Below are 24,181 nucleotides of genomic sequence, written 5' to 3'. Positions count from 1 at the left end.
GAAGAGTGTATGAAAATAAGCAATATTTTTATCTACCCTTTGCGATACAGAAGGATACAGAATAGATACTTCACTTTTTAATTATTATGAGTTTTCATTTATTATTTCTCAGGGGGCCAAAATCTCTCTTCTCTTCAGATAATAGTACCTATTGCTAACATTTATCCATTCCAGAATGACACTACTTGACAGACCACAGTATTCAAATGCTTTTTTCAGCTTTTACCATATACTTTATAGTTCATATTCACCTAGTGAGACCACTTGTGAGTCAATTCATTGCATGCTTTTGATGGTGAATTGCTATCTAGCCACATGTGTCAAGATCCATTGGACAGTGAACCCCACCTGAACTGCTCTAAATATCCAACCATCTTCTGTGGCTAGATAATTTCACCATTAGCAGATTTACCTATGTCTTTTGCAAAGTCTTAATGTTAACTGAAGCCTATGAATGTTTTACCTTTCATGTCTTTTTTGCTTTTGTGTGGCATTATAATTATCTCTCTTATTTTTGAGAACATAGATCCTGAACTCATGGTTTCTCAGTCCCTCACTGAATTCAGTCCATACTGAACAATGACAAAAGCTCCTGAATTCTACACAAGACTTCTGCATGTTACAGAAGAGCTTAATAATATATGACTGGTGGAATACTTACAGTGTTGATGAACATAACTGTTAAAGAGAAATTTGTAGCTGCAGCAAAACTAACAAGGCATTTTCAAGACAGTAATCATGTCAGAGCAAGCAGATAACATACTTAATTCTAATCAGCTTTCACTAATCACGGAAGGTAAAATTAGTTATTAGTGTTGAGTCACAACTTTCTTTAAGTAGCAGTCTAAATCTAATTACCATAAGTTACTTTCTGCTTAATACTTATTGTTGTCCACAAAGGTTTTGATGAACTGGAGGCTATTTATACTCGAGTTCAACGTGTGCTGTCTTTTACTTCAATATACTTGTACAGTTGATGTGGAAGTGTCAGATACTAATTCAGATACAATTTTGCTGTTGAATAGTTAATGACTCTCACTAGAGGGAAGTTTGATATCTGGATTGATCATATGATCATATGATGTATTATGAAGCTGGTTTCAAATTTGTGTAAACCAGCATGACTTCATGACCTTCCAAATTCAGTAAAACTCATATCTGCGTTTGTAGGAGAAGAGGGTTAAGAGAGGTGCTGAGGGACATGGTTTAGTGATTGATAGGAATGGTTGGACTCGATGATCGGGTGGGTCTCTTCCAACCTGGTTATTTTATGATTCTGTGATTCTATGAAATAGGAGGGAAAATAATTTATTCTCAAAGTAGGTTTTATAAAAATATAAGCCAATTTAATTTTAACACCGTAGCTAATTTTTTAAAAATCAAGGTGCCACAGGATGAGTGAGCATGTCACTCTACGAGCTTCCCATTGGTTTAAAAGTAGTATGACCACAGAGTCTTTACAATAGTAGAACTGAAATCAGTGTGAACAGAATTAGATCAGTGCTGAAGATATCCAGACATTCTATCCTAAAAATACACATGCTATGAGTTCATTCATGTGGTGAGGTCATGTATTTGAACTTGGACTCACTGCTTGATGCCTTTACCTCTTTAACTGGGAGCATCCGAGTCCGAACGAGCGGCATCCACAGCCTGCGGTGTGGGTGGCTTGCTCTAAACTAAAGAAGCTGCAGTAGAATCATAGAATCATAGAATAACCAGGTTGAAAGAGACCCACCGGATCATCGAGTCCAACCATTCCCATCAATCACTAAACCATGTCCCTCAGCACCTCGTCCACCCATCCCTTAAACCCCTGCAGGGAAGGTGAATCAACCCCCTCCCTGGGCAGCCTCTGCCAGTGCCCAATGACCCTTTCCGTGAAAAATTTTTTCCTGATGTCCAGTAGCTGCAGTACGGCGGCTGCAGCGTGGAGCTCATGAACCAGCGTGAAAGGGCTTGGGCTGCGCTATCCCTGCCACTATCAGTTGTAGTGATGAGGGCAGCTTTGCTATCTTGGGTGCTGCAGTGTGTGTGTTGGACTCCAAGTGGCATCCAAAGCCTGTGATCCCAAGGAGTGGAATCCAAATGGATGCATCCACTGCCAGGTCTATGTTGGGGACGGAGAGCAGCTCTGAGCCTTTCAGCCATGGTGGCTCTGGAGCAAAGTCAAGATCCCTGATGTGTAACAGAGCCAGGGCCTTGCATAATTCTGCTCCTGACACGTTCGGAAACAGGGAAAGGATCCAATTGTGACACACAGGAGAGGTGGTGGAGCCTCGGGACATCACCACGGTACTGAGGTTTTCAGTCTTCTCCCAACTTTCTTTTAACTTTATGATAACTTTGTGTGGGTTTATAGTCCTGGCAGCAAGTGAATAATTTATCCCTCATTTTGCAGTATTAAAAAGTAAATAAATCAAAACAGTTTTCCATGTCACAGAGTGACTATACTAAATATTTGGTATGATAACATTTAGAAAGAGTAGTGAATGCTTAAAAATCAAATTTTATCTCCCCAAAATGGAACTGTGTACAGACGTTCCAAAAGAATTTTTTCAAGTATTTAAGTGAAATTTTTAGGCTTTTGTTTTGTGGTTTGGTCTCTTTTTTTCCCAAAAAACAATTTCCATTTTACATATTCACTCTATGATGCCAGCACTTCAATACATGAGGGTTAATATTACTTCTGAATTGTGAGAGGAGATTCCTCCAGTTAAGAAAAGCCCCAAACTTTTTCCTCCAGTCTTTGTGCAGTTGTACATTGTTCAGGTAAGATAGCAAGCTCTGATCCCCCCGTGTAGTTTACTAACACATGCTTCCACCCAGTTCAAGGAAAGTGATTATGCATGTGCGAAATTTTGCAGTGAAGTGCTATGTCTCTGTTTCAAAGTCAGTAGAATTAAGCCTGTCTTTAAAACTGAACTTAGCCTGAATTTAAACGTCTGAGAAGTTGTTCAGTTTGAATTGAGATTGTTTCGTTTAGCCGATGACCGTGTCTGCTCTATGAATAGCTGTGCTGGTGGAAGGCTTTATTTTCCATGCCAGTGGCTTCTTACTTTCCATTTGGGGTTTATTATTTCAAAAACCTTGCCAGAGTAAAGGCTTGTGCAGCTTCTCCACTGAAGGCAAAAGCATCCAAGACATCCCAATAGGTCATCTGACTGTTGGTCTCGTCAAGTGAAAATATCTTCTGCTAGCAGAGTTCTGCAGGCAATGAACTCCTAACTGCTGTATTGCAATGGGAACACTGGTACTTCACACCAGCAGGGCTACGTATGGAGCAGGTAGCCTGTTCATGGCTTGAATTTATTAGCTATGTGTTTAACCAAAATAGGCTGCTTAAATAAACCTGTCTATGTTTGGCTCACCATCGTAAATTTCTTACAAAATAAATAAATAAAGTATAAACCCCATGTACTTGTAAGTGTGGATCTAAGGCATGTCTTGCACTGAAGGGTGTTCAAGTGGTCTCCTTACTCATATGGGTCACCACAAAAGAGGGAGAATCTCTCTGTGAGAACAAAGGGCCAGTCATGCGTGGCAGGTTGATGGGCTTGGTCTCAGTAAGTACTGACTTCTTCAAAGAAGTTTTATTTTCTCTGTTTCTTGGAAAAAAAACCCCAAACACCAAAACCCAAAACATCATCTACAGCAGGTTGTCCAGGAGCATGTCCAGTCAGGTTTTGATTATCTCTATGGATGGAGACTCTACAAAGCTCTATTGCCAACCTTCACAGTAAATGATGGCATTTTTTCTTATTTTTGACAGAACTGACAGTATTTCAATCTGTGTTCGTTGCCTCTTATCCTTTTACTGGGCACCGTTGAGAAGACTCTTGTCCCCTTCTCTACTTTCAGGTGTTTATACGCATTCATAAGATCCCACTGAGCCTTCTTTTTCTCCAGGCTAAACATTCCCAGTTCTCTCAGCCTCTCCTGTGACAGATGCCTCAGTATGTGACCTGAACTCTACTTGCAAATAACAGACCGTCCCTTTTAATCAGCTACTGGGTAATTAAGCAGGGCAATGTGGTTTTACCTAAACTATGCTTAGGAGACAAAGACTTGCTATTTAAAAGTATTTTATTTAGTCAAAATAATTCACATTCTTTGAAGAGCAGAAAGCAGAGTCATTGTGCTATTATTTTTGTCAAGGTTTTTTTTTGTTTTGTTTTGGTGTTTTTGACGTTTAAAGCTTTACCTATTGGTAAAAATCTGTACTTCATGATAAGAAATTATGTCTGTTTTGCTAGCCTTCACACTTCATTCCTGGAAAAGTATGAGAGTATCTTACGTTGCTCAGCTCTGACTTCATAGTCCTGTTAAGGAAATGCGTGAGAGACACTGAGGCTATATTACCAACCCAGAATAAAAGTCATGAGTCAGTCCTTAAAAACCAGTAAGCTCAGAGGCTATTTACTGAATAATTATATATTGTTTAAGTATCTTTAGTAGATTCCTATGTTTGTCTTCTGTTTGGTTCTTTTTTTAGTCTGAAGATTTATGTCACATTCTCAAGCTTTCATTTGAACCTTGTGGGATAAAAATACTTATATATAAAACCCCAAAGTTTTATAAGCATTTCGTTTTTCATTTGTGTGTTTTCATACGTAGATATATGTGCACATGAGAAGGTAAATTCTTAACTAGAGTTCTAATTGTTGAATTCAGATACTTAGAGAAAAACAGAGGTAGTATACAAGAGATCTATGTGATAAGCTTGTATGACATATTAAGTACTGCATGATGGGTACAATTCCATTAGCCAAAAGGCAATAGCAGGCTGTAATTTCTTTGGAGCTTTTTTGTTATGGGACATTCTGTGGAAATTATCTTTGTGGATTTAATGGACTTCTGTCTTTAGGAATAGTTTTGTTTACTTCCAGGTTTCTTATGATTATTTACAGGTGAATATGAGGCAGAATTCATCCCTGCAACTCACTAGCACAAATCTGAGCAGAATAAAAAGAAATGGTTTCTCTGTCAGAATCTGCACTCACATCTCCTTACCTCACCTCAGAATAAAGGAAAGCATGGTAATACTGTACAGCTAAGAAATGCAGTGTAAGGAGGCAATTATTGAGATACTGCAGAAATCCAGCAAGCTCCTGCATTACATTTAGAGGTTTCTAAAGGGATTGTTTTGTTTCTTTTATTTTTCTTTAGTCTTTAATGTTTTCTCCATACTTATTTTGGAGCAGATGTGTGCATCCTGGCTACCAGGCAACTACCTTCTTGGCTGAAATTTAAATACATGATTTATTGTCCCAACGGAGCCCGAAGCATAGGCCTTTAATGGCATCACAGTTAATTATTAGTATGATGTTATGGGGACATATTTTTCCTTTCACTGGCTGGGGATGCTTGAATGGGGATGGCTCGTTTAGCAAAACTTGTTAACTGTTAGCTTGTCTGAAAGATGACATTGCAAGCATTTCATTCGAATTGCATTAGGTTCATCATCTTCATGAGGTTTTGAATCTCTTGAAGATTTATAGATAGTTACAATAGGTTGAATAAACAAAGTCAAATATAGTTGAATTTTAGGGGACAATTGGTGTTTTTTTGTTGTTTTTTTTCTTTTTCTTGGTATATATTTAAGAGTTTGCGTTTTCAACAACACTGTAGGTATTACATCATCAGTTCAGTTCTGCAGTTTGACAGATCTGTAGGTCTTTTTGTCCTTTTACCAGCTTTAGGGATCCACCTGGTACTGAGTTCGTGATGCTGAGGTTTTGCCACCAGCTGTAGGTGACTTCGTTGGCTTCCACTACATGTCATGCTGATGAGTCTATCTGTCCAACTGTGCCGGCGTCCTTGAATTCAAGGCTGCAGGGCTCTTTCCTGGAGCAAGTATCACAGCTCCCAGCAGTGGGACACCAGCTGCATGGTCACTTTGGCCACTTGGTACTGGAACTCTGTGTGCGCCCTCCAAGGGCCAGCCTGGCACTTCTCCTTCATGGTACCACTGATATACAGATGGACTATGAGCATTCAAGGGACGTGACAATTTCATGTGTTTTCTCCATTAAAGCAAAATCAGACACTTATTGCGTTGCTATTCACTAAGAAAAGAAAATACAAACTGAAATAATGCGTGGCTTGTAAGACAGTGTAGTTTCAACTACAAGAACAATGTAAAGTCATGTTATACCAGATAGTAAAGGAAATAAAAATCTGTTAGCTCAGAAGACTAGAGTATACTCATTAGGCTAATTTTAGGCATAAGTAACTGATTATCGCTGAGCTATGGAGAATGAAATCATAGGCTTGGTACTAATCCTCTGCCAAATAATAAAAACTATTTTCTGAGACACTGACGTAGATGTTGATGTTTCTTTATGGCTTGTAGCAATACTGCAGAAAATGATGAATATCATTTTAAGAAAATAATATATATATTTGGGAATATATTCATTTCAAATAACGAAGGAGGATTGTGCCTTGTGTGTGTGTTGCACTTTCTTGTAGCAAGAAGGTGGTTGTATCTGACACAAAAAATTGTTTCTATCCAGATCCATACTTTCCCAATGGAGTCCTTTGGGGGATTTTGACATGTCCTAGCTTGGTAAAACAAGGTTCATAAATGATTTCTGATTAATTGTGATAATAAGTTGCCAAACTACAACACTTAATTTAGTGGATTTTAGTGGTTTTGATAAGCCTTTTTAACAGTAGTAGACAATGCACCATTTTTAATTTATAACTGAACAGCTTATGGTGGCAGGTTTTTATGGAAGTAGTAATTCTGCTTACAATTGCACTGCTAACTCTTATCTCCAGGTGGGAAAACAAAAACATTTGTATTGAACAAATATTTCATTGCTAAGTGACATGAGAATTTTAATTTGTAACCTTTCAAAGGAAGTAAATATCTTTTTTCCCCTTTCTGTTTAGTGATTTTTCCTCCCTCCCAATCAATCCATTTTTCCCTTTGAGATCAATTTACTCTATTTTTGGAGCTTATCAGTTGTAGGTGACAGCAGGCAATTTCCTATGGATTGGACAGATGTGATGTAAAGTCTTTATTGTTCAAGTCAGAGTGCAGGTGAAGGGACATACTCTGAATTATTTGCACCTTTACCTTGGGAAGGCCCCAATACATGATGTCTGATTCTTCACTCGCTATTGACTGTGCCACTTCTAAGCTGGAACAGGGATGTCTCCACTAAATCTTCTCTCCTGCAGGTTCTTCTTCCATAGCAGTGAATTCTGTGGGTTCAGATAGTATTGTAACCCTCGTACCAGAAGCTTAGTAGTTTGAATGAAAACTCATGGCTGGGAGACAGATTCTTTGGAGAATATATTTCCAATGTCAGACTTTTATGAAATATGTTTTCTGATAAATTTGTTGATTTTTCAAGTTTTCATAGTTCATCTATATGGTCATTACACTGACTTTCAGGCACATGTCTCTATTCAGTATGGTAACAGTCATCCTAAATGGCTCACTGAATAAAATAAATAAGGAAAGGGTGTACTAATCTTTTCCCTGTACCTTTTGCTGTGAGGCACATATCCATATTTCACTTGGCTGTATTTTCAATGTGCTTCTTTGGATGGGATACGAGGACAGACTCCAGAGCTGCTTTGGACCAGTGACAGAAAATCCCATTGGCTCCATCAGGAAAAACAACTCGGCCTTCCTTAACTTTTTTGAGAAGCTACTTAAGTTTTTTGAGAAGTGTGATATACATTTGCAGGTTTCACAGTCCCTCTTGGAAGTCAAACATTCTAAGGTTAGAACATCTAATGTGCAGCATCTTGTCAGAAGGTCTATAGTAATTAAATTTTAAAGGTTTTGGTAGAATGTAATCTGAAGAAAACAAGCTTGTAAAAAAGAGAGATGGTAAAACATATATTGTGCATCTTATATTGCAGAATCTTGTTTGACGTAATTGCTCCATCAGTCTGATAGGTTTTCAAAAGAAATTTCGTACTTCATGCAACCACATATCTTTGTCCCATGTTTCCCACCTTAAATGGAAATAAACAGGAATTATGTTTCAAATAGCTTTAGAAGAGCTAACTTGAACAGACATGGATGCAGTTAATGATTAACATTTAGACTGACATACCAGTCTTCTTTGATTGATGAATTCATTGTTATAAATTATTATAATAATTTTTAATCTAGTCTATTGACCATGCATGACCATTTAATCTAGTCTATTGACCAGTAATTTACAAGTGGGGCTAGTTACCAAGCTGTGTAGAAAGTTTTCCCATGAAGTGGAAAGACAACAAGAAAGAATGTAATGTGTAATTCCATAAATTTCAAAGTAGCAGGAATTAGGAAGCGTCTTGCTAGCTTCATAGCTTTGGTTTTGTTATTTTTTCATATTCTCATGTTTTCCCTCGACCCTTCCATACACGTTTGTGCTCCGGGGTAAATTAGAAATAGGTAGTGATCTCATTGAGCATGTCAGGTGGTATAGTGAAGTAAATAGGGTCATTTAAAGCTTATCTTTAATATGCAACATCATTATTTTCCTGTGGGTCAAACGGCCCACAAACCTGCAGGGCTTAATATAATTCGAAGCAGGTTTAGTCCTGTCAGCCACTAGCTTAGATTTTGAATTGACCCTTAAAAATTCAAGAGTACGTTTAGTCTTTAGAAAAACATTCCTCAAGTATTTTATATAAATCCATAGCACTAATCCTGCCTCTTTCTATTCTGTTTTCATGCAGTACCTGTTCCAACTCTATTTCTCTTCCTCCCACATTTTCCTCTTCTGATTTGCTGTTCTGCAATCAAAATCTGTATCTTGCTGAGAGCCCTGTACCTCTTGGAAGACACTCAGCATTTCTCAAGGTTACGCTCAGTGTTAAAATCATCACAGTTGAGATTTGTTTCTAATTTTAGATGTGACACCATCTTTTGTGACATGATGTGACCATGTTTGTGAGGAAGGGGTTGGGACAACAATTGTATCTTTAGCCGTGTATTGAATATAAAAGCAATAAAGATGAGGAAATCTTGAGGAGTCTATTTTGCTGGACTACTGTCTTCTTGCTCTCATATAAGGAAGGAAATATCAAGCGAACCAAGAACTTTCTCAAGTAAACTGTCAGGATTTTCTTAAAATAAGGATGGAGTGAAGATTTCACATAGTATTTGTTAATGTTGATCACATATGGAAAACAAGAAAAGAGCTGTCTTGATGGAAAGTTTATTGCTGATACTCTTCTCAACAGCTCTGCTAGTGTATTTGTAGAGCTCATAAAGGTGATCTCAGAGCTGAAGGCAATAATATGCTGTGTGACCTAACCTAGTTCATTGCATACCTCTAACATTAGCTCACAGTGGTTATTTTAAGCTCTTCTTTTAATACAACCTAGTAATTTCTTTGCTATTTTTTGCTTAGTTGGTGTAAGGCACCTGTAAACACCAGGGCTGAATGTCGTGGTAGAATGACAGACCTCATTCCCTCTTGTTATTGTTACTTCTAGAAAATTTGTTTTATCTTGAAAACAGACTGAGTCACTCAGATGAGCTTTTTTAAAAATCTGCTTGCTGCTTTTTGAGTAGCTTAGCTTTCTACTGTTTGGCATAATGCTTGATGATATTTATCAATATTGAACTAAGAAAGGAGGACTGGTGCCAGTTTTGCAGATGCTCAGATGATGAATTTTCTGAGCTCAATTCAGTCCTGCGTGAATGCAAGCGCAAATCTGTAAGGTGCTTCAAATTAGCCTCCTATTGTTTCTGTAGCACCATCCGTGTGCATTATTCTTAAAGTAAAAATTAGGAAATGTCCTCCTCCCTCCCTCACCCACCTTCTCCAGCAAAAACACACTTTTGAAATGAAAATGTAAGGATTTAGTATTTGCTTATCAGATACAGCTTGTAAGACTCTCAAGGCAGGACACACGGCATGATGGAAAATTGAGGGGAAGAGGAATAGTGCAAGAGTGGTAGTGAATTTGCAGAAACTGTCGTGGTGACTGTCAGAAGATATGCTGCACTGACTAAATGAACACTATTGCTGGATGCCAGGTTCATTTTCTTGCCCTCAGCATATTTTAAGCCAGGCATAGGAAAGCATCCATAGAGAGCTGAAGACATACTAGAAATTCTGACATCTCTAGTTTTTATTTATTTTTTTAAAATAATCCTAGGCATCTTCGCAAAGCTTCGCTGTATGCTTTGCAAGCTCGCCCAGTTTGGTGACATTGAACACATGCTTTAAAGTCATTGTGTCTTGGTCAGTCTCAGACTGATAAACAGTGTGGTTTTTCCCAAACCACCATTTTTCTGTGTTTGTTTTTCTAGTAGGCTCCCAAGTTGCACAGTAACTATCCCTCTTCTGCAACCACCTCCCAACTCCTCCTTCTTTTCTATTCAGGATGCAACTCCCTTTCTGGGCACTGTGGGAAAACAATGTTTTCTCTTACTGAATAAAGCCCCTACCTTTATTTCATGTTTCCCTAAAATAGAGCTTTTTACCTTTTTGTTTTCGGTATAGCAAAGGATAAAACTGGCTCTGAAGAGATGATTACAAATGATGAATATTAACTATATGAGGCTTGATACAAAAATCCTCGAGACTAACCTTGTAGCTTGGGAACCAAGAATGGGAGGAGAGAGGCAAAGAGATGTTTATAGAACATTTTCTAACCTGTCACAGTGAGACAAAGCTCACTCGGTGTGAGTGGACATGTGTTCATATATAGCTGTTTTCTTACCCTCAGTCAGAAAATGTTGGTGTGCAAGAATGAATAGTGAGTTTAGCATCAAACTTCTTGTGAAACGGAAGAAATTCACATCTCTTCAATTATTGACTGAGGCTTACAGTGAAGAGATCCCAAAGATCAGGTCAGTGCTCACAGGAACCCATTTATTGTCTCTAGAAGATGTGAAAGCAAAAATGATGGAGATCCTCAACAGCCTTTCACTAAATGATGTGTGGAATTGCTTTCAGTGTTGGCAGCATTGCAACTGTATGTTGACTCAGAAGGGAACTATTTTTTTAAGGCAATCATAGCTGTTTTTCTTCATGCAAGCCTCATAGTACATTGTCAGTGTCCTTCACATCAGTTTTGACATCATAAGTCATTATAATCAAAAGGAAATGATGCTTTTTGGATGCTTTCTATTTCACTTGCCTATCAGTTGGTATTGCACCAATTTATAGCATGAAAATGCTGAAGTCAAGAGTTGTCTCTGTTATTTTACTAGGTGGCAAAACAGGGCAGGTCTGTCCCCTTTCATTGGCTTTTGAAGAACTAGACATTTCTAGGAGGAAAGAAACACAATGTTAGCAACAATGAAAGTTGAAGTGTGATCTGGGATGATTTCTGAATGCTATAACCACCATTGTTTTATTGAAAAAAATGGAATGAGATGTGACAAAATTGGCTGTGTTTGAAGTTTTCTTTGAATACGAGGACTCAAAGGAAGAGTTTCAGCAGTTGAAGAAACAGTTTCTGCAGCATCTCCATAGACAGAGGAAAGATGAAAGTTTGCAAGTAGAATAAGAAAATAAGTGGCAAGGAACATATTCTGCATTGTATTTGATGAAAAATGTTCAGACTGCAAATAAGAATAAAAAACTTGCATGGTATGATGTCTATTAAAGGATCAAAGAGTGAGAAATGAAGTTGTGAAATACAGTGATAAATATAGACAGAAGAAGATTAAACCAGAGAATTAGTGATCTGAAGCTTCTGGGAGGAGAGATTGTGCAGCACTCTGTAGAAATTATAGAAAGCAAATACTAGAGAGAAAATAGTAAAAGAGAGGCATTTATTTATGCACAAAAAGAATAGGAGTACTGATAAGTGTTTGATGTGAGCTCTTCTTCGAGGAGTGCTTTGCATCTGCATTTTCAGTGCAACATTCAGCAGAGATTATGGCAGTTAAAACCCCGTGAAATGAAGTCTGAATTAATGGGTTTGGAATAAATATGGCTTCTAAAGATTGTGGGGTGTTTTCTTAGCTATTAGCAGGTCAGTACAGAGCTTTTCTCACTGGAGCAGGCTGTTGGCAAATCTGTGGAGGGTCTCCAAGTCCCTGGAAGAACAGGAAAGTAGCAATGGCAGTGGTGGTACCATTACTGTATGAAACCATAACCTCTAATTTTATCTGTGGAGGGGGGACCCTTCATGTTCATCACAACAGTGAGGCTTCTTACAGATAATTTTTTTTTTTTCAGCCTGGATGGAAATATCTTGGCTGCATGTACAACTTCGCTACCTATTCAGACATGAAAGAAAAGAGTAATACTGCCTGGTGATGTCACTGGTTTTCTGAACAAATAAGCTCAGTTCAACTGGTGGAAGAACAACTACTATTTGGGGACTTCTTCACAAACAGGATAGTAGCACAGGAGAAACCTCAAAAATGTTGTTTTGTCTGAGATTTCAGTAAGTGAAGCATGAAGCAGGTTGACATTACAGCAATGAATGAAAGGTGGATTTAAAAGGAGGAGAGCAGTATGGGCAGTTGTGTGCCTGCAACAACTGAAGAGAGACTAATAGCAAGAGAGGAAAGACATCATAGAAAAAATCATCATCAGTTACTAATTTTCTCTTGGAAAACACCGTCCTTTTTGGTGGAAGTAATAAATGTAGAAGAAAGGATGATATTTATAAACACAGGCTCCACAACAATACAAAGGCTGTTCTTTTGCTCAGTTCAAAAAGGAAAAGCAATATTTACTCCTATTTGCAAGTAAGGTTTCCAGACTCGTGGCAAGGGTATAAAGAGGACTGGCTAGTTTAATGTTGGCTAGAGCAGAGGCAGTTTATTGTGGTCAGTTATTGTTCCAATATCCACATGGCAACAGACTGAAAACTAACTGCTCGTGCCAGGTCTGTGCTGGAGGTGAAGTAAATGGAGCAAGTGTGTATGACCACAGCTTCAGCTGAATGGAGAAGAAAGTCCTTCAGTTGATCTCATCAATTCATCAATGTACAACAGATTCAGAGATGGAAGTGCTAGCCCAAATGCATGCATTCCGTTTTTAGGGTTTTTTTTAAATGCATTATCATGAGCTTAGTAGACAATTTTTCTCCTTTAGCATCAAGCATTTAGTGTCTACATGAGGAAGATTCACTGATTGTCCCAGCTACTGCTAAGCTGTCTTGTTTCTCCTTGTGAATGGAAATATCTCTAAGTTGTAAGCCCAGAAACCCTGTGAGAGACAAGAAACTTATTTTAGCTGAGATTCTTGGCAATGTTATGTTTACAGAACTAAATAAAATGTTCTGAAGAGAAGCATAGGTTAAGAGTACACAGGTAAAAACTAAAAACTTTTGAAATATGAGAGAAAGAGCAGGTGTTTTGTGCATATCTAACTTTTGAAGAAAAAACAGCTAGTCTGGTGGTTTAGAGAAATAACATGCAATTTTATTTTGGTAACTATCACCTCTCTGAAATAATACAGGCTTTAGAAAGCATTGACAGTCTTGGATAGTAATCAGAACACTGCCAATTCTTCATGGAAGGACGCAGATTGCCATTTTCCAAACCATGAGCTGTAGAAATAGTTCAAAAATATTCTGGCCTAAAGAAAATGTATGTTCTCCACATTTGTGTTGGAGAAATGGTTGCCCTCAGATTCATTCACTGCCCAGAAATGCAACGTTTCATAATGCCACCTAAGAAGAGATGACTGAAGGGGTTAGGAAGATCATTTGGTTCATCTAGCCCTTCACAGCTGCAGGTCACTCAATAGGGAATATATAATCCCTAAGGATCTACTGACCATATCTATCCTGTTGCGACAGGACACAAACTCCATTAGCATCCTGTGAGAAGCTTATGGTCTTTGGATCAGAAGACAAAGTAGCACAAAACAGCTGAGTGCCAGAAAAAGAGTGTGAGAAATAGAAGCAGTTACCAAACTTGTTGCTTGCTGGTGCGTGCAGTGTTAAATAACTTGGCAAATAAAGAGATCACAGAATCATAGAATGGTTTAGCTTGGAAGGGACCTCATAGATCATCCAGTCCCAGCTCTCTGCCATGGGCAGGGACATAGAATCATAGAATCATAGAATAACCAGGTTGGAAGAGACCCACCGGATCATCGAGTCCAACCATTCCTATCAAACACTAACCCATGTCCCTCAGTGCCTTGTCCACCCGTCCCTTAAACCCCTCCAGGGAAGGTGACTCAACCCCCTCCCTGGGCAGCCTCTGCCAGGGACCAATGACTCTTTCTGTGAAGAATTTTTTCCTAATGTCCAGCCTAAATCTCCCCTGGTGGAGCTTGAGGCCATTCCCTCTTGTCCTGTCCCCTGTCACTTGGGAGAAGAGCCCAGCTCCCTCCTCTCTACAACCTCCTTTCAGGTAGTTGTAGAGAGCAATGAGGTCTCCCCTCAGCCTCCTCTTCTCCAGGCTAAACAACCCCAGCTCTCTCAGCCGCTCCTCGTAAGACTTGTTCTCCAGCCTCTTCGCCAGCTTTGTTGCTCTTCTCAACATGTCCCACCAGCCCAGGCTGCCCAGGGCCCATCCATCCTGGCCTTGATCACCTCCAGGGATGGAGCATCCACAACTTCCCTGGACAACCTGTGCCAGTGCCTCACCACTCTCACTGTGAAGAATTTCCTCCTCATGTCTAATCTAGATGTTCCCCCTTGTAATTCAAAGCCATTCCCCCTCATCCTATCACTACATGGCCTTGTAAAAAGTCCCTCCAGAGCTTTCTTGTACACCCACTTCAGGTACTGGAAGGCTGCTGTAAGGTCTCCCCAAAGCCTTCTCTTCTCCAAGCTGAGATGGGAGCCCCAATACTGTAAAAGACTGGCTGATGAAATATTTCTGTTGGCCATTTGTGGTGTATTTCTAGCCTGAAATTCTTGTTAGTAGGCATGCTTTGAGATTTCCCCTTGCAAATATAATTAGTTGCTCAACTTCTCAACTCATTTGTTTTCTGATGGGTCCCAAAATAGCATACTGCCTCTTTGAATTGCTGGAGGCTTTTTGCTGCATCTGAGAGGGCACTAAATGAACAAAAATGAATGTAATGATTTAAGCCCCAAATCAATAAATTACTAGATCATCACATGTTTTAAGCTAGACACTTGCTTATGTACCTTTCAGCTTTAATTTGCTGTTTACGTCAATGTACGTGCACTTTAGTATTTCGGCTGTGGTGTGTGACACCAGCAGCTGAAAGTACAATGTTTATCTGTTTATATTTTTATACACACACGAGACTTATAAGGTCTCAGAGAAATACAATTTGTATGGCTGTAAATACCGATCAAAAGAGAATGTTGTGATCGGATAGCTTAGAGTAGCATTTTCTGTGAAGTTAGAACTGTAGAATCATAGAATTGTGGAATAGTTAGGGTTGGAAGGGACCTTAAAGATTGTCTAGTTACAACCCCCCTACTATGGGCAGGGACATCCCATTAGCTCTTTGGAGCCTTCTGTTCTCCAGGCTGAACAAGCCCAACTCTCTCAGCCTGTCCTCATAGGGAAGCTGCTCCAGCCCCTCTGATCATCCTTGTAGCCTCCTCTGGACCCGTTCCAACAGCTCCATATCCTTCTTATGTTGAGGATCCAGAACTGGACACAGTACTCCAGATGAGGTCTCACAAGAGAGGAACAGAGAGGCAGAATCACACCCGCTGGCCACGCTTCTTTTGATGCAGACCAGGGTACGGTTGGTTTCTGGACTGCGAGTGCACATTGCTGGCTCATTTCCAGCTTCTCATTGACCAGCGCCCAGCTGGACTAAGAAGTTGTCCTCAATGCACTCCAGGAGTCTCCTGGATTGCCTACAGCTGCCGTGCTACTTTTCCAGTACATGTCAAGGTGGTTGAAGTCCCCAAGTAGGATGAGAGCTTGCAAGCATGAAGCCTCCTGTAGCTGGAGGAAGAAGACTTCATCAATTGATTCTTCTTGATCAGGTGGCCTGTAGTATACATCAACCACAATGCTCCTGTTGGTTCTTCTGTCCTTAATTTTGACCCACAAGCTCTCAACCTGCTCATGACTGCTCTTCAATGACAGCTCTTCACATTCTATCCCTTTCCTGAGACAGAGAGCAACACGTCCACCCCTCCTTCCCAGTCTGTCCCTTCTGAGCAGCCTGTAGCTGTCGATAGCCACGCTCCAGTCATGGGATTTGTCCCACCACGTTTCTGTGATGGCAACTAGATCAGAGCTTTCTAGTAGCAGGGTAGTTTCCAGCTCCTCCTGCTTGTTACCCAAGCTTCATGCGTTAGTGTAAAGGCATTTCAGCTGGACTGCTGGTTGCAGCACCTTCCCCGTGGGCCCTTTATTACCTACAAGATGTTTTAGAGAAGTATCCACCCTAACACCTGACACCTGTCTTCCCACTGCTTGTTACAGGCTAGCTTGATGTTATCCCCCTCCCCCTTCATATCTAGATTAAAGCTTTATCTACAAGCCCTGCAAGCTCCTGGGCAAAGCCCTGCGAGCTCCTCCTCCTCTGTGCTGGCTGAATAAAACCATTTCTGCTGTGCTACTTCAGATAAATTGCTCTTAAATGCAAGGTTCTTATGTTTGTGAGTAGTCCAGAAATGTAGAAAAGTGTTTGTTTAGAATAGTAAGCAAATTAATATCGTAAAGCACGAGGACGTTATTTTCAGACACTTCCTTACTGGCAATTAAGAAGGAAGAAAACAGAGCTTGACCAAACTTAAGCCTACTTCATCACACTGGTAATTTACTTAATTTACTTATGTGGGGTTTTTTTCAGCCTTATCTTTACACTGCATCTATTTTTAGTTAAGACAATGCCCTGTTTTGCTGCACCCCTTTATCAGATGGCACAAAACCAGACTCATAGCTTTAGTTATCTTCCTTTGTCTTGTGAGACATAGAAAGCCTGGCAAATAAACCATTTGGGAATTGTATATGCACTTTTTAGTTGTCCACGATTTCTGTCTTGCCTCTTTTGCTTTTTGTTGTAGCTGGAATTCAGGCAGAGGTAAGGAGAGGAGATGGAGAATACAATTAAGGTGTAAGATAATCTAGGTTGTGATTTATTTATTCATTCCTGTGGCTATAGAACATAGGTGATACCTGCTACCTTGAACAGTCGAGCTTTCATCACTGGCTACTTCTGGGTAAAACTGCCCCTTAACCTACATACGACACTATTTTGGGGGCTGCTAAAAACACATTCAGTTTTTCATGGACTAACAATAACACTTTGATTTCATTAATTTCAGATTTTAAATGGAAAAAAAACCCCCTCCAAATGTAAGGCAAATGTTTTTAGCGGTTTGTTTAATTGGTACAGCTTTAATGAGTCGGTGAAGGGGCTGGAAATGAAGTGCAATTGTAAAATATACAGGATAGTCCATCCATGAGTGATGGCTTACATGAGACCTGACTGATGATAGTTTAGAATCTCTGATCTGTTGACTGAAAGCTTTTGTTTTCTCTCTCGTTATCGCGTACCCTGCTGTCTGGTTCTCTCATCTACCAATCGACAGATTATGAAGTGCGTAGATGACTGCCATAGAGCTGTGCTATTTTTAGAACAGGCTTTGAGCTCAAGTTTGATCCCACATTTTGACCGCTAGGAAGCTTAAGCTTATCTAAAATAGTCTGACATCTCTGCTTGTGGCATTGTGATTTCAGCATTTGTAAGTTGTGTGGGTTTTTTTATTAATTAATTTTTGGACTGCCTTTCCCCAGCAACTCTTTGGGTTGAAGTGAATAAAAGATCTTTCCCCTTCCAGATTCCTTGCAAGATATAAATATACCTCATTAGAGTTGATTAGAACGGGAGTGTTGTCTGAACTTGGATTCATTGTTCTCCTTGGTTCCCCACGTTTTCAATACAAGTTATCAATTCTGCCCTGTGCATTTTTGTAGCCACTGCACGGTGGTTTGGAGCTCAGAACAATTCAGCAGGTTTTTTGTGAACAGTTCTCCTTTCAGATAAATGTGGGGCTTGAGACCTGCCTTGCCCCTTTGTCCTAGAGAGCTTGAGCTCTTGCCTCTTACTATCACGAGCCAGAGATGGGACAAATGAAAAACATGGGGAAGCAGCAGCAGCTATAGCCACCCACATCTGCCTGCTGAGCAGTGGCTGTGCTGGGTACTTGCTGTACCCTCCCTCTCCATTTGGCTGAGAAAGTTGGGCTTGTTCAGCTTGGAGAAGGCTCCAAGGAGATCTTATAGTGACCTTCTAGTACCTGAAGGGGGCTACAAGAAAGCCTTCTAATTTTCCTTTCAGAATTACGAAACCTTGCTTTCAATGTTTATTTCAATTACTTTGATTTATTTTTTCATTTGCACCCTATGAATTTGTTGCTTCCACAAGGAAAATTAACATCACATTGCTCCTTGGAGAAGTTCTGGCTCAACTAAAGTCAGGAAAAACAAGTACAGTTCACCAACTGAAGTCACAGTTATGTCCACTACCCCAAATTCACTGGAACAGTAAAAGTTTTCAAGCTGGTGTATTGATAAAATTTTAGTTCACAGATCTGTTCCTTGTAAGAATTCAAGGTAAGGAAGAAAGTTAGATGAAAATGAGAGTCAAGTTTACTGTAACTTTTCAAACAAATCAGGAGAGGGCTGGCATTGAACTTCGCTGCTGTCCTAACTAACCATGAGGATTTTGTGTGGTTTCATAACAACATTATTGACCAGCAAGAGATGTGACCTTTTCATAGCACAGTAGCAGTCAATTTGTTACTGCTCTCCGAGGCATGTTTGTGCACAGAACGCTGTTTCTCCGTGTGCTTCGATGCTCCCCAGTGAGAGAAGAGGAAGAAGTGGGAGAGGAAGGAGATCCCAGTAGGCAGCACAGTGGGAGAGGCTGGAGGGTGCACGCAGCCCAGCTTGCAGCCTGGCATCTCAGGTCGGCTTCTTGGCCCAGATGTTAAAAAAAGCCCTTTTTAGTGCTTTACATAAAATATTTTTATTGCCCAAGCTCCCAGTGGCTTGCAATGGCAGTTCTTCAGATGTATGTGTTACTCGATATTTAAGAAAAAGTCTTACTTCAAAGTTTAACAGGGTGTTTATTGTCCCAGTCTACATGGATATCTCTACTATGAATCTACTATAGTTTTATAGTGTGCTTGTAGCATGTTATGTAAAGCCATCTCATCCCTCCATGAGTCCAAGCCTAGATTTAGAAAGACCCTACTTTGGAGATCTAATTATTTTACTTAGAAGGGCAACTTTAAATAGCCAAATAAAGCCAAGTTTGTGGATTTCTTTTTTTCTTCTTATTTTTCACAGACTTTTTCCTCCAAAATGTTTACAGTACATCCATTGTGCTACTCTTGTAAAAAATTATCAGTCTCATAGGAAAATAGACATATTTTGAATCATGTTCCCCCTAAAAACTAAAAGGCCATACAAACCCACACCCCTGCTTTTCAGGAGAGGATGATTTAAAAGGAAAAAAAAAAACATTTCTGATGTAGCATTATCCTACTTAGTTCTTATTATTCTTGTCAGTTCAGCAATAATTCTTACTAGTTTGTAGTAGCTTTGGAGGTACCCCCATGACCACTAGGTTCCTAAAGCCTTTGTCCGTTGTAAAATAAAGAGCATTTTACTACACCACTGAACATCTTACCCTGCGTATACATAGAGTGCCAAGCCACCCCTGACCTTCTTCAGTAAAGTTGGTATCTCAGGTAGTATCTTAGGTCTTCAAGTTTCCAATTCCCAGTGCTTTTCCAAACCTATTTTATTCTTGTGGCATGTCTACCCACCCTGAGTTTTTAATCTTTTTTTCAGGAATCTATGCTGGAACAAGTTACAGTGTCCTGAGAATATTCTCTTTAACATATGCAGATCACCCTTGTTTATATATGCAAGGGTTTTATTAGCCTTTTGGTCCCATTGTAATCCTAGGAGCTCATGTTTAGTTGGCCGTCTTCTCCTGTGATCCTAAATTTTTGCACAGCCATTGGTTTTCGTAATGCACTTCTCCAGACAGCAAGCATGGCCTGCATTTTTTGGCTTAAATCCCAAAAAGCACTTAAGCCCAAGCATCTCTTTACAAGCTAGAGATGACGATCCTCTTGGTCCTCCAGCCATAGGGACTTAGTAGCCTGTTGTCCAGGAACTGTCAGTGTCCGTGTTGGTTGATCTGACCTGCCAGACTGGCTGGCATCAGGAGATCCTGTGCAGATTATCTGTTCAGTAGATGTGCAGCAAGCTTTAAATACCTGAGGTATGCTGAACGTATTGGAAGTTGTCATGGTGCTTTATGTATGTCCACCCACGTGTATCTGGTGCAGCGAGACACGGCAGGCACACCGCTCATCTCTACTGGTGCATCTCTAGAAAAGCTGGGCATAAGCATAGAAGACCTGGCAAATCTCATATTTCTCATATCTCTACTTACCTCATGAAGGACATAAAAGGTGCAAAACGCTTTGCTGCTCTGAGGCATTTATTTCTCACTACCTGATGTTGGTTTTGGCTTCATGGGTGGTACTGTTTGTGTGCAATTTACCTCAGCCTTGGCACGAAAGATTGAGATTTTAGTTCCAACCTGATAAATAACTGTGCAAGAGAATAAATTAATTGTGTATGTATTTCCCAACCTAGATATTATTTATTTATTTGATAGCTCTCTGCAGTTTTCTTTTTTCAAATTATCCAAGTCTTGATTCAGGAAATGACTCTTTAATTTATGAAGCTCTTAAGCATATGCTTAAGTTCAGCCTTGTGCTTATAATCAAGCATGTATTGTTGAGGTATTGTCCTGAATCTAGGAGTTAATTTCTAGTAGACTTATTTATGTGAATGGAAAGGCATGTTATAAGAGGAGAAGTGATAAGTCGCAGCTAGTTCCAAAAACCCTGAGCTGATTTGCATGAGAAAGATGCGAGGCTGTCTGTATTATTATATGTGAGATGCTAGACACCCATACATTTATCTAGTGTAGCACTCCTTACCATCAAAACTTTTTAAGTTTTATTCTCCCATTGTTTGTCACAAAATTCCCTAAAGCTACAGATATGCCTTTCTTTGTCCCAGAAAATTCCTTTGAAGCTTGAATTAAGCTTAAGCATGTATAGAATCGCAGTTTTCTTCTCACTTGAAAAATGCCTATCACGTGGGTTTAAAGCACTGCAAAGAAAAATCAACATGCACTCCTGCACAGGCAATGCCAAAGGCTTGCTGCACAGAAAAGTCATCAGAGACATTCCTGCACTGTGTCTTTCTAAGCAGAGCACATGGATTAAGTGATCCATTTTAACTCCTCCAGGGGCTTGGAATATGGTCCCTTAGTTCCAGGAGGGAGCAGAACCAGGCTGCTTGAGCATCTCCTCTGATTTCTTTCTGCTCCCAAACCATCTGCTTCTCTGTGGTAATAGTCTTCTGATGTTCGTTAACCTAGTTAATCCCCTAGCATAAGCTGTAGTAATTTATGCTGGATGTTTGGTTTTCACATGGTACTAATGGTATCTAATGAACTGTTGCTACAGAAACATCTGTTCCATACAATAGTTAATTTTTTTCTTTTTTTTTTTAATCCTGGTTTTTAGGTATACAAAAAAAAAGTTCAGAGCCTTTTAGGCTGCATATTAGACCTCAAAACTTGAGTGCTAAAATAGGCCAGATTTAATATTACCCATGCAACCTTCATCTAGCTCCTACTTGTTTATGCATTGTTGGATATTGGTGCATGTTATTACTTGATGCTTTTTCACAGAATACTTTCCAAATGAAAAAGGGACTGAAGGAAGGTTGAATAGGACACGTGTAAGACTGGCGTTTCCCAACTTACGTATATGACTAGAAGCTAGAGAACATTTCTTTATTTAGTTTTGCATGTTATATTTATATGATACAAATTAGCAATATGGCAGAAGAATCTATGCAAGCCTTCATTTACAAGTAAGAAAACTGCAAAAGTTGAAACTAAGCTATTAATATTAATGAAGACCATGCTTCAGAATAACATGAGTGAGAAATGGGATATGCTAAAAACAAACAGTAATATACTGTTTTTACTTAACAAGGAAAGTAAGAAGAAAAATGTGCTACTTAATTATAACGTTGCAGAGTTAATAATGCAGTAGAAATCTTAGCTTTTTCTAATTTGAGTGCTTAATTTCTCAGTCCTAATGTTGCAGTAATGCGGTTTCCAGATTTAATTTCCTTTTATTTATTTGCTTTTAGCAACTCAGAAAGCAAATAAGAGAAACACATTGTGAAACCCCTGTAATGAGATCTTAGTGCTACAAACATGCCTTACATTTTCTGTAAAGTCGCTGATTGCGTTGAGAGTCACCTCAGCAGCTCTAAGTCATTTCAACAGTTTGCTCTTACCTTTAGTATCATTAAAGTTCTTCAAGTATAGGAAATGCACTTGAAAAAACAGAACAAAACCCCTCATGTTTCTATATGAAAATATCACCTTATAACATACATAGCTTTAAAAATAAAAACCAGATTTTCTTCAGGCATGAACCCTTTATCCTTCCCCTGTGGGACTCTAAAGGAGCTATTTAAACTCATGCAATGGTGCAGTTAAAGTCTGGGCTGACTCAGCAGTGTTTAACTTTGCGCTTAAATTCTATTGCGATCATTAGAACTTGAGCATGTGCTTAAATATTATGTTGAAAAGGGATGGATTTACGCACGTGTTTTAAAGCTAAGCATGTACCAGAATAGGCCTATAATACATCGAAGCAAGTCGGAAGAATTCAGGTTGTAAAAGCCCTGCCTTTGGGGTGGCTGACTTCATAAGTAAAATATTCTGATATAATTTTTATAGATAATCGAAAGTATAAAGCATAAGGCTGTAGTTATTATGGTCTATGAATTAGCTAACATAAGATTGTTTATGTATGCCAGTTTAAAATACAAACACCAAGATTAAGCATGCTCGCAGCTAAATAATGGAACATACATTTTCTACTCTTGAAAATACTTTGCTTTTATTTAGTTACTGAAGTATCTGAAGTTAAAGTGTGAATTCTATCTTTAAAAACACAGCTGTATGTATTAAGAAGTTAAAAACCTAGTACCAGGATCCCACACTCCAGCATTTTCCATGTTCTGACCTGTTTTTAACTTATTCCTCCAGTGTTTCCCTGTAATATGAGACTTGATTATTTTGAGGCGCTGAATCACTAAACAAGGTCATGTTCTGGTTGGCTCAAGGGCATAAGCAATTCCACTTTTTCATTTACTTCTGCCTATAAAAAGCTTTTTCTGCACTGGGGAAGGTTTCTGTTCCTACCAGTGATCCCCCTTGCACTTGTGTTAAGTGTCTCCTGCCCTGCACCGTCAAAGTGCCAGGTATTTCCCCAAAAAACCATTTGGTTATTTTTAATTTCAAGAGAAAAACGTTCACAATACTGAATTGTCAGCTGTCAGTCGTATGATGGTACGTGGGGCGTTTGTCCCCTGTCTTGCACTGTAACACTCTCCAGCCTGTGCCCCTTTGCAGAGCAAGGTGTGTGTCACCTGCAGGGCTTCTCCCCTTCCCTGGGAGGAGTGCTACTGGGGAAAATTGTGAGTAGGGAAGAGAGAAGGCAAGGGGAGGGGGGTGTTTAATGGTGATATGTGCTAACTTGAGGATCCTGTAGGGAATAACCCGTTGTCAGCTGCTGCGGTCTCCATCTGTCAGAGGGAAAGTTCCTAACTCTCAGCAGTACCACGTAATTGGGCATATGGAGAAAGCAAAGTTTTTTTCTTTGGTAACACAACTGTGAGAAGGTAAATATATATATATGTATATATTGTCTGTGGCTACAGTCTATTGTGTTAGTTGAAGAGCAGACAGATGATCCTTCGCTAAAAGGCACAACCAAGCCTCAAGTACTGGGCAAGTTCTTGTGCCTTCGGGAGCAAGAAATGCTGGATACAGTTGAGAATTTGGTGGATTTGTAGAAACCTCCAAGATATGTTCTGTATTGGCTTCTTGATTGCAGTGAGGAATCGCATCCCCATGGCCACTGTTGTTCCCGTAGAGCAGGGACATGGAAAGGGACTCATAATTCTAGTAGGTGAGTAGTCAGGCTGCTGTGTGATCCATATAGGTAGTGACAGGCTTTGGTCAGCTGTGTAACAAGTGCTATAAGTCAGAGTAGGACCCAAAGAAATAAAGTACCAACTGTAACAGTGAAATGAAACTTATCTACATGTAGGTATATTAATCAGCGAACAAGATAGGCAACTTCTGAAACATCATTATTAAAAGTAAACTTCACATAGGATGCTTGAAACCAGCCGAGAGAGAGGAGCACAGCTCTGTTGTCT

The 24,181-nt window shown here is 39.5% G+C and overlaps 1 protein-coding gene across 4 annotated transcripts in view; it reads left to right on the top strand.

Moving 5' to 3' along the window:
- HDAC9 (histone deacetylase 9) overlaps positions 1–24,181 on the top strand; it is a 420,133-nt gene that overhangs the window by 132,577 nt on the left and 263,375 nt on the right. The window lies entirely within an intron of this gene.

Source organism: Phaenicophaeus curvirostris, chromosome 6 (genome assembly GCF_032191515.1).
Source record: "Phaenicophaeus curvirostris isolate KB17595 chromosome 6, BPBGC_Pcur_1.0, whole genome shotgun sequence".
Taxonomy (NCBI): Eukaryota; Metazoa; Chordata; class Aves; order Cuculiformes; family Cuculidae; genus Phaenicophaeus; species Phaenicophaeus curvirostris.
This window is presented reverse-complemented; position numbering and strand designations above follow the sequence as displayed.